The sequence below is a fragment of the Cucurbita pepo genome, chromosome LG20, assembly GCF_002806865.2.
Source record: "Cucurbita pepo subsp. pepo cultivar mu-cu-16 chromosome LG20, ASM280686v2, whole genome shotgun sequence".
NCBI classification, from domain to species: domain Eukaryota; kingdom Viridiplantae; phylum Streptophyta; class Magnoliopsida; order Cucurbitales; family Cucurbitaceae; genus Cucurbita; species Cucurbita pepo.
The window spans coordinates 6,358,263-6,369,723 of record NC_036657.1 but is presented as its reverse complement, the minus strand read 5'-3'; positions in this window follow the sequence as shown (position 1 = coordinate 6,369,723).

The window sequence follows — 11,461 nt, the reverse complement described above, 5'->3', positions numbered from 1 at the left end:
AAAAAAAAAAAAAAAAAAAAAAAAAAAAAAAAAAAAAAAAGGAAATATATCTCTCTAAAATCACCAAGAGAGAGAGAGAGAGAGAGAGAGAGAGAGAGAGAGAGAGAAGGGCGTAAGATGGAGAGAAAGAGTCAGCGATATATACCCGTTTTTAATGCTGACGTGTCACCTACTCCAATTCTTATTGGCTGTTCAAAACTAATTTACGTTTTTTTCCTTTTTTTTTATTTTTAAAATGCGAATGGTCAGAAATTTGCTGAGCTGTATCTTGCTCATATTCCTTAAAAAACCTAATTATTTTTTAATTTCTATTTTTTATTTATATATAATTATTTATTTATCATTCCAATGGCGCAATCCTCGTATTGACCAATTTATTTATTTAATTTTTTTTAGTTTATTTTTTTTTCCTTGTTTTGTTTTAAGGTTATAGTTTATATTTTATTCCCACATTATTAAATGATTTTTTTTATTATTAATAATTAACATTTTTTAAAAATTCTTTTAATATCTTTTTCAATTGAGCTATACTCGTGTTAACTATTATAGTCATGAAAAGAATATTAATTTTATTCTTATTTATCAACTCGGTGTGATTCGAACATACTCCTTCAATAATATTTATTTTTTATTCTTTACATACGTGAAGTTTAAATCTCGATATTTTTTGATAAAAAATGTATATGTAACCCAATTAAATTATATTCGGATCGGTAAATAGACTTTCGAATATTTTATAATAAGAAGAAGTTTCGTAGCACGTGATACTCCCAACTTGTTTGTTATAAAATAGTAGAGTAAATAAAACCTTTTTTTTTTTTAATGATTAAACTAAAGTAACCGTCCATTTGAAAAACACATAGAAAATGTTGGATTCTTGTGATTTTCTAAATCCCATGTTCCAAAATTTATAATATCAATATCACTATCTATCACTATTGTACACTAAAAAATGTGGTACAAAACCAACCATTTCTATTAGATATTATATCGTGTTGTGTGAATCATATTGCAACAGATTAGCTGGAATGAATACTATATATTTTAAAAGTATAAAAGTACTATATTTTATCACTCGTAGGTTCAACCAAGCTTTCATTGAGAATCTTGAAAATCTTGTAACGTGAATACTGTGAAAGAAGCGATCTTTTTTATTAATATCAGTGGCACAGTTCAAACGTCACTTAGGATGGAAAATGCTTATCTTTTAAGGTTTATGTTGATGCAACTTGGACTAAGCGTAAAAAAGCACTGTCTTTTATCACTCGTAAGTTCAACCAAGCTTTCATTGTGAATCTTGAAAATCCCGCAACGTGAACACTATAAAAGAAGCGGCCTTTTGTGACTAATATTAGTTGCATAGTTCAAACAAACTTCATTCTTGCAAGAAGGATGCTAGATGTGAATATAATATAAATACTTAGTGTTTTATTTTATTTTATAGAAAGTGTAAAATATTTATCTATTATATACTTTTTGAATTATCCATTGACATTGACATTGACGTTTTATCTATATTAGTCTCGGTCATTTATCCCACTTCCCTCTCCATTTCATCAAGTGGTCGTGCTAGAGACAGAAACAGTTATAGATAATTTTGTTGTATTTCTTTTTGTCCATTTATCTCTTGAATCAGAATTTGATTCCTAAACCTTTTTAAATTGTACTTACAAAGGGCTTTGAAGTTAAAATATTAATATGAAAACAAAGGATTGAATGATAAACAGGATTGTATTACATATTTATAACATACTCAGTAAGTGATCTTACGGTAAGGGTCACGAAATGCAAGCAATTATACAAGGACTTACACTTTCATAAAAATCATTTCATGGCCTTAAATTTTGCTTTTAAGTATGAGCTAAAATTGGATGGTAGTACTTCAATGTACAAGATCCACATACACACACATGGACCCACCAAGCGAGTGTATACGTGCAACCTAGGCCTACCCTTTAGCTAGCGCACACTCACACTACCGAAGTTACGGAGGGAAAGGAGCCCGTATAGTATTATGGTGTACACAATACCGTATCATAACATCATGGTTGAGAATGTTTGCTTAATCCACTACACCTGAATGGTGTAAAAGTTATCTATTTATAATCAAACAAATTACAAGGATATGAAAAGAGTAATAAATGGAAATAACAATAATGGGAAAGATACCTATAGTAATAAAGCAAATATCTAGATATTTGTCTTATAATAAAATATCAAATATGATATATATGGTAAACTATAATTTGTACTAAATATCCTTAACAATAGTAAACTTAAATGTACGCGTTCATACTAATCATAACGGGGAAGTATTCTGATGCATATGACACATAAAAACGCATGAGGCCCCCCTAACTTCAAATCATATCATATGTAGATCGTACATTCGTCTTTCATAAACATTTTCATGAATACATTCTTGGGATAACAATATTTCGCAGTCTCAGAAAGCAATCATGTTAACATGGTGTACATGACATATCATAGTATAACATAAGTCATAATACATCATCACGTAGTCATGACATAACATAACATAGCATCGTACGACATAATTCATGTCACAAGAATCATAAAACACGACACATGGAGGAGCCACAGAGCACGTGTTGTTCATACATCATTCAATTCATCCAACTATACCAATAGTAGAGCCACAATCATAGTTTTGAATTTAATTCTACCTAAAGAGTCTCACCATCATAGTTTTGAATTCTACAATAGAAATTAGCTCACCTAATTTTAGGTGAGATAATTTAAACTTAACTTCAAATAATTTAAATTAGTTAAACATAGTCATAATAACCTTAAACGTTTGGAAGGAGTTGAAACTAATAAAAAACTGTTTGAGCTTATCAGACCAAAGTCCAATCAGCCAACCTAGAGTCGTTAGAAAATGTATTATCCGATTGACTCCAAACCACCCAAGTGAGATGAAAGAGAGCGATTGTTGCAAGTGAGCTTAAAAATATCTTACTTAAAAATATCCAAACCACCCATAAAGATAATATCTTACTTTTATTTATTATTAAACTCTTCCTTTCCAATTTTATTTAAAAATGATAAAGCTCTAGAAAGCTTAAAAATTCATTATAAATCATTTAAAGTAATTTAATTATGTTATAAATTTATCATATTTCAATATTATTCTCTCAATTAAAGAAATTTGGTTTGAAATTGAGGATTTTCATTGATGTTGGTGGCTTTTGAATTTCTGAGAATTTAGTGCTAACTTATTTCTAATTTGAATTAGTTATAGAATATATGATATTTGTAATAATTTAATATTTAAAAAATATATTAGTTAGAAATATATGTGAGATATTCGTAATCAATTAGATTTGATTACTTCTATCCTATTTCAAGGTTGTGAATATGAATGAATATTGAAGCTTCGATTCCAATTGATTTTCTCATTCTTAAATCTGTATTCTTTCGTTAAGTGATAATATTTTCATATCTATCCACACTTTTGAGTGGTAGATATTGCGTCAGTTGATATCAGAGCCAAGTTGGTACGGTTTGATATTATTACTCAACGAGATGAATGGTGGAAGTGCTTCTATGAGTATAGCGATGGAAAAGCTTGTTGGCAATAACTATAGTTATTGGAAGTTATGCATGGAAGCTTATTTACAAGTGTAGGATTTATGAGACTTAATTGAAGGTGATGACACAGAAATTTCAGCAGATACTCCACAGAATGCAGAATTACGCCGACAATGGAAAATCGAATGCGAAGAAGCCTTATTTACCTTGCGAACCTTGATTAACAAGGAGTATATTGATTATGTTCGTGATTTAAAGTCACCAAAGCAAGTATGGGATACACTTCAAAAGTTGTTCACTAAGAAAAATACCGCTCGACTGCAATTTCTAGAGAATAAACTAGCTATGGTAACTCAAGATAATTTGTTTGTTGAAGAATATTTTTTAAAAGTGAAAAATCTGTGTTATGAAATTTCAGAATTAGATGCTGAGAAGTCAGTGAGTGATGCTCGATTACAGCGTTATCTTATTTGTGGATTACGGAAAGAGTTTATGCCCTATGTTTCCTCAATACAAGGGTGGGCAAATTAGCCTACAGTAATTGAACTGGAGAATCTTCTTTCCAATCAGGAAACCTTGATTAAGCAAATGACTAATAGCAATGAGTTTTCCCCGAAGTCAGAAGATGTGTTGTATGTCAAAGATCAAAGGAGACAAAATTTTCATTCAAAGCTTTCATCAAGCAATGTGAATCAATTCAGAAGTGAGGAGTCGTCAAAGAAGCCATTTAAAGCTTGTTACAGGTGTGGAAAACCAGGCCATTTTAAACGAGATTGTCAGGTGAAAGTGTTGTGTGATCGTTGCGGAAAACCATGCCATATTAAGCCAAATTACCGAGTCAAAATCCAGGAACCAGAAGCAAATGTTGTACATGAAAGTAAAAATTCTTTGGATCCAATTTGGGAATACTGCTTAACCACTGAGGTTCTAGATCAGCCAACAAACATGACTTCAGCCGTATATCAAGATGATGTCTCTACAAATGATCAAAATTCTAATTCCACTACTTACGCTTTTGAATTTGATTCTCTCCAAATTCTGCCTCTGGACTCTCTTTTTTTCTTCAATGCCAATTGTGCTACCACTGGTGACCCTTCTGTTTATTTCACGGCCTTAGATTTGGGATTCGACGAAAACAAAATTTTTGAACTAACCTTTGACGATCTTGACGCCTCTGAGGCTGACGATTTCCTCATCTCTGAAGATTTGGATCAAACTACCAATTTGTTAGACTTGCAGGCTGACTGGGAAGCTTCTAGGGCTCTACTGTTCATGTTTGCAGCTTTGCATGCTCTCTAGGATCCGGGAGCTCTGTGGTTTCATGCAAGCAGTCCCCCAATGAAGGTGAGTTTCTAGACTATCAATCTTTTGAATTAAGAACCGCAGATCACGAGTGTTTTTTGACCCATTCTGGTGGATGGGACTCCAAGAGTCTGAGGATTGTAAATTGTCCTTCCCTAGAGTCTGAAATTGCGCTTGCATCTGAACCTGAATCAAATCTTGAACCCGAACCAGATCCGAAATCGGAAACTAGATGTGAAGCTGAATCGTTTCCTGAGAATGAAGATAAATTGGTAGAAGAAAAGCATTTGGAGGTTGAAAGTGAGAATCTAGACCAAGTTCAGAACGACAGTGTTGTAGTAGAGGCTGAGTTGTAGGATAAGAGCATGGATGTGGCTAAAGAGAGAGAAGCTTGCAATGATGATGCTAGTTTATTAGAAAGTCGGGATGTATCGATTGATTTGGGGAATTGTACTAAGGATGAACGTGATGTTGTGGCTAACGAAGGCGACAAATTGGAAGACAGTTTGGTTGGTGAAAGAGAACAAGGTAATGGAATGGATGACAAGAACTCGTTAGAATCTTCAGTTCAGTTGGATGACGAGTGCAAGGAAAGCAAAGGCCTTGATCAAGAAGTGAAGACTAGGGATTTTGATGTATCAGATAAAGAGGTAGAAAAAGAAATATCAGATGAAGAGACAACAAAAACTACCAAGGTGTTGACTCTGGCAATTCGGAGGACAATGTCGACGAAAAATTTGCCGAAGGTTTCTTGGAAAAATTAGCGGAAGGAAAAGGAGAGAGGGAGAGAGATTCGCTGAGATTTGCTGAAGACTCGATATATTATTTTTCTCAGTTGAACAGTTTAAATAACCAATCTAATTACAAAAATAGAAAAACCAATTATACAAAAATAGAAAAGTGGACGAAGACTTCGCCCAAATTGGCCAAACAATGGCAGCTAGAATTACTCAATTCCATTCGCGTGAATTCAGATGTTATGAGAAACCTAACTAAATAAGGCACATGACTTTTATTTAACAATCTTCTCCTAAAAGCTGTACCTTATCATTTGAACTCCGATCTTTGAGCATAGTTCTTCAAATTTCACCCGCGCCAGGGACTTGGTGAAAATGTCTCCAAGTTGTTCCTCTATTCGGATGAAATCAATCTTGATGAGCCCTCGATCTGCACATTCTCGAATGTAGTGGAATCTGATTTCTATGTGCTTGCTCCGGTCGTGTAAAACTGGATTTTTGATCAGGGAGATCGTAGCTTTGTTGTCTACGTATAGCATTGATGGATCGCTTTCTCTCCCGATGAGTTCTTCCATTAGTCGCGCAAGCCAGATCCCTTGTGTTGCTGCCATCGAAGCGGCGATGTATTCTGCTTCGCAGGAAGACAAAGCAACTACCTTCTGTTTTGTTGATTGCGAGCAGATCGCGTCGCCTGAGAGAAAGTAGATCATTCCGCTGGTGCTCTTACGATCATCAACGTCACCGACCATGTCACTATCACTGTAGCTGACCAGCTTGAGTTTCTCCTTTCCGCTCCCTGCGCAGTATCTTACACCCCACCCTCTGGTTCCGGCTACATAGCGCAGGATGCTCTTGACAGCCACTAGATGCTCCTCCCTAGGTGCTTCCATAAACCTGCTCACATATCCAACAGAATAAGCAAGATCAGAACGAGAGTTTACCAGATAGCGCAGACTCCCGACAATGCTGCGGTAATTGGTGGAGTCGACTGTCGATGTAGTGCCGGCCTTCCTTAGTTGGAGTCGGGCCTCCATTGGCGTCCTTGTAGGATTACTGTCCACAAGTCCAGTTGTGTCCAGCAGTTTCTTCGCGTATGCACTTTGGCAGATGGAGATGCCGGTAGAATTTTGTTGCACTTCGATGCCGAGGTAGTAGTTGAGCATGCCGAGATCGCTCATCTTGAAGTTTTTCGACATCTCCTTCTTGAACCTTCCGAGAACTTCCACGTCGCCTCCAGTGATTATGAGGTCGTCGACGTACACTCCCACGATCAGTCGCTTCTTGCCATGGCCATGCGTGTACATGCCATGCTCAGAGGCACAACGTTTGAATTTCAGTGACAGTAGGGTACTGTCGAGCTTCGCGTTCCAGGCTCGTGGGGCTTGTTGAAGCCCGTAGAGTGCCTTGTGCAGGCGTAGTATCTTATTGGGGTTGTCGTTGTCCAGGAAGCCAGATGGTTGTCGGACATAGACGGTCTCCTTCAGCTCTCCGTTAAGGAAAGCAGACTTTACGTCCATATGATGAACCTCCCAAGAGTAATGTGCCGCAATTACCAGCAAGAAACGAACGGATTCTAACCTTGCCACTGGCGTAAATACCTCTTCGAAGTCCACTCCTTGCTTCTGGACGTAGCCCTTCGCCAGCAGACGGGCCTTGTGCTTCACAACTTCTCCTTTTTCGTTGCGCTTTAGTTTGAAGACCCATTTGAGCCCTATGGCTCGGTGTCCCGGCGGCACATCCTCCAGACTCCACGTCTGGTTCTCGGTGATGGATGTCATCTCCTCCTGCATTGCCTTCAGCCAACACGGGTTCTTTTCTGCTTTGGCGAAGGTGTTCGGTTCATCTGCACTAATGGCATGTAGTTCGGCCACTTCTTTGAGCTCGCGCGCTGCCAGTCCAGGTGGTTCACCTCCTCCCACTAGGTCGATCATCCTCCAGTACCTGGCCTCCAGATCAGTATCGTGATCGGTATCCAGCGTCGAATCCGCAGTCCGTGGTGTTGCGAATTCCACTGGTTCAGGGGGTGCACCTGCTGGCGGCGGTGACGGCTCCTGATGCTGGGCTCCTCCTTCTTCTGGCTCGGTGACGAGTTACTCCACCGTGAATTGATTTGGATTATGGTCTGCCTCGATCACGTCATTCCACTGCTAGAAGGTGCTTTCGTCGAAACAACGCCGCGAGACATGTGAGCTCGCCCCACTACAGGATCATAGAGTCTGTACGCCTTGCTCCCGGGTTCATAGCCGATGAAGATGACCTTCAACCCCCTGGGATCGAGCTTGGCGAGGTGGGGACGTGTTAGCTTCATGTATGCGACGCAGCCGAACACGCGAAAATGATGTACCGCTGGTTTTTTGTTGTACCAGGCCTCATATGGCGTCTTCCCATCGAGGCTTCGGGTTGGTGACCGATTGAGGAGATAGACGGCCGTCATTACTGCCTCTCCCCAGAATATCCCAGGCATCCCGACCGTCACCAACAATGACCTCGCTGTCCTGACGATGGTCTGATTTTGGCGCTCCACCACTCCGTTCTGTTGGGGGGAGTAGGGCGCCGTTAGGTGCCGTTGTATGCCGATCTCGTCGCAGTACTTACCGAAACTTGTCGAGGTGAATTCTTCGCCTCGGTCTATGTGCAGCACTCGCATCTTCTTCTCACATACGGCCTCCGCTCGCGCTTTAATGCGCTTAACCGCCTCTGCCGCCTCACTTTTCGTTTGCAGTAGGGTCAGCCACATGAAGCGGCTTTTGTCATCGACTAACAGGAGAAAGAGACTCTTACCGCCTGGGGTCGCCGACTTGATGGGCCTGCAGATATCACCGTGTACAAGCTCCAACGGCTCATCGGCTCGGTAGGATGTTCGAGACGGAAAGGGTGTGCGCCTCTGTTTGCAGATGAGGCACCCGTCGCACAGCTTGTTCACGCCTTTGATTGCTGGCAAACTGTGCACCAACTTCTCCTTCTGTAGCTTTTCTAGAGCAGAAAAGTTTAAGTGCCCGTACCTTGCGTGCCACCTCCAAGATACCTCTCTTGGGTCTTGGCCGAGAGGCTGACGGGTTGCTCTATCTCTAACTCCAGGATGTAAAGACGGTTCGTCGTGCGCCTTGCCTGCGTGAGAAGCCGTCGTTGATTATCGTAGATTTTGAGTAGTTCGCGCTCGATGGAAATGAAGCAGCCTGTCTCATCGAGTTGACCCAGGCTCACAAGGTTAGCCTTGAGCCTCGGGATGAAGTAGACGTAGGTCAGCTTGCGATGCTCGCCTCCCTTACTGACGAACAGGATGGAGCCGTCGCCAGATTTCACCGTCCCGCGGATCCCCGAGTCGAGCTCGAAGAACGCAGATCTAGCCCCAGTCATATGGTTTGTTGCGCCCCTGTGTCGAGGATCCATCGCCGGTGCTTGTGTTGCTCGTCCCTCTTGCCGATCTGAGCGAACACTTGCTCCTCCTCCAGTTGAATTGGCTCCCCAGCTGGTGCCACCTTTGCTACGCCTAGCTGGACCTCCATCTCCGTGGATTTGGAATTGAAATTGGGGACGCATGCACTTACCATGAAGAGAGCTGGGCTCGTCCTTCTCGGATTGAGCCACATGGACCTTTTCAGCCTTCTCCTTGCTCCAGCAATTCCTGCTCATGTGTCCTCTCTTCCCACAGTTCGAGCACTGGATCGGCCTGGCCATTAGTCAACTCCTTCCTTGGATCCCCATCTTTCCCGCTCTCTTCCCACAGTTCGAGCACTGGATCGGCCTGGCCATTGGTCGACTCCTTCCTTGGATCCCCATCTTTCCCGCGCGTGCGCCCGTGGGACTTCCATGGCTTCTTACCGCCTTTGCGGCTTGAGGGCAAATCCCCATCTTTCCCGCGCGTGCGCCCGTGGGACTTCCATGGCTTCTTACTGCCTTTGCGGCTTGAGGGCAAATCCCCATCTTTCCCGCGCGTGCGCCCGTGGGACTTCCATGGCTTCTTACTGCCTTTGCGGCTTGAGGGCCCGTTGCTCTCGTCGGTGTTGTTGCGGAGCTTTAGGCGTGCAAGCCATTCCTCCTCCGTGAGGAGTAGACGGCCCTCCTTGTCGTTACGTAGTCTTCTTTGCTCGAGGTGATCGGGGACGACCTGCAACATCTTCTTCACGATGGGGACGACCTGCAAGCTGATGCTGTTGGCGAGCCCCGTGATCCGCATTGAAAAATCATCAACGATTCCCGCAGCTGCTCGATGTTGGAAAGAGACGCCAGCATCTCTAGGGGCACAGATCGTAATATGGCGGCGAACGCCAGCCCTAGCATCTCGATACTCAATCGTTTCTCCTGCGCTTGTGTATAGGACGATGCACATCAACAACTCGACGCCCGTCATCACAACATCGGCCTCTTCGTGGTGGTGATGGAGATGCCAGCACTTGGCGGCGGCATGGAGGAGTGAGCAAGCCTGCTCCTTTGGGATGGACCCGAGATGTGCTTATTTTTACACTTTGCATTTTCTTCTACTCAAACATGAGACCTGTGTATTGTTAGGTCGACACTCTAACCACTTAAGCTATTCAACTTGATTGTTGATAAGTTGGCTCTTCTGTGATGGTATACTACTGATCGCTTCAACGAGGCTCTGATACCACTTGTTGACTCTGGCAATTCGGAGGAGAATGTCGACGAAAAATTGGCCGAAGGTTTCTTGGAAAAATTAGCTGAAGTAAAAGGAGAGAGGGAGAGAGATTTGGTGAAGACTCAATATATTATTTTACAGTTGAACGGTTTAAATAAACAATCTAATTACAAAAATAGAAAAACCAATTATGAGAAGTGGATTGGCCTAACAATGTCACATAGAAGTATGTTTAGTGAATTCAGATGTTTTGAGAAACCTAACTACATAAGTCACGTGCCTTTTATTTAACACAAGGCACTTACTCAAAATTGTAGAGATATAAGGCAAAAGGGTGGCAGAAACTTCAAAAAATAAAAAGAAAAAAGAAGAAGAGTGGAAGGACGGCGGAAGAAGAAGATGATTTGGATAAGATTCTTGCTGAGCTAGGAGAGGGGTCTACTATATCAAAACCAGCAGACCCTCCTTTTTCTTCACAAGAGGCTAAAGTTGAGAACCCACTTGACCTTGTAACTCCTCCTAATGCATCAGCTGAAAAGGAAGAGCACAGAAACAACTGCCGCTAGGAAGAAGAAAAAGCGTAGGCAAAAGAAAAGAGAAAAAGAGAAGCCGCTAAAGAACAAACAAGAAGGCAAGTTGTTAACTGGGAAACAAAATGTTTGAAGTTTTCTATAAGGCTCTCGGAGTTAGAAATAAGCTTGCACTTAAGGAGGCTGTCAGGATTTAGTGCAACTTATTTCTAGTTTGAATTAGCTATAGAATATATGATATTCCTAATCCTTTAATATTTGAAATATATATCAGTTAGGAATGAATTTAGTGCTAATTTGAATTAGCTATGGAATATATGATATTCCTAATCCTTTCATATTTTAAATGTATATTAATTAAGAATATATGTTAGATATTCATAATCAGTTAGATTTGATTAGTAGTATATTTTATTTTGGAGATTTAATTAGTTTATATTTTCTTTATTTGTAGGTATTAATTGGTATCTTGTATTCTATTTAAAGGGCGTGAATATGAATGAAGATTGAACCTTCGATCCCAATTTTCATATCTAAGTGCTAGGTATTGTGTTTAGAATTTGAAAAAATCTTCTTCTTTTGTGTCTTTTACTTTTTTATTCTTTCGAATCATATTTGGAATCATATTTGGATCCTTAATTGATGTAATTAATGTTAATGCCTTTGTCGTGTTATGCCTTACTAAATTCCTCCCCAAATTGATTGCTTTTGAATTTATTTCTAATTTCTTCTTTTCCACAACT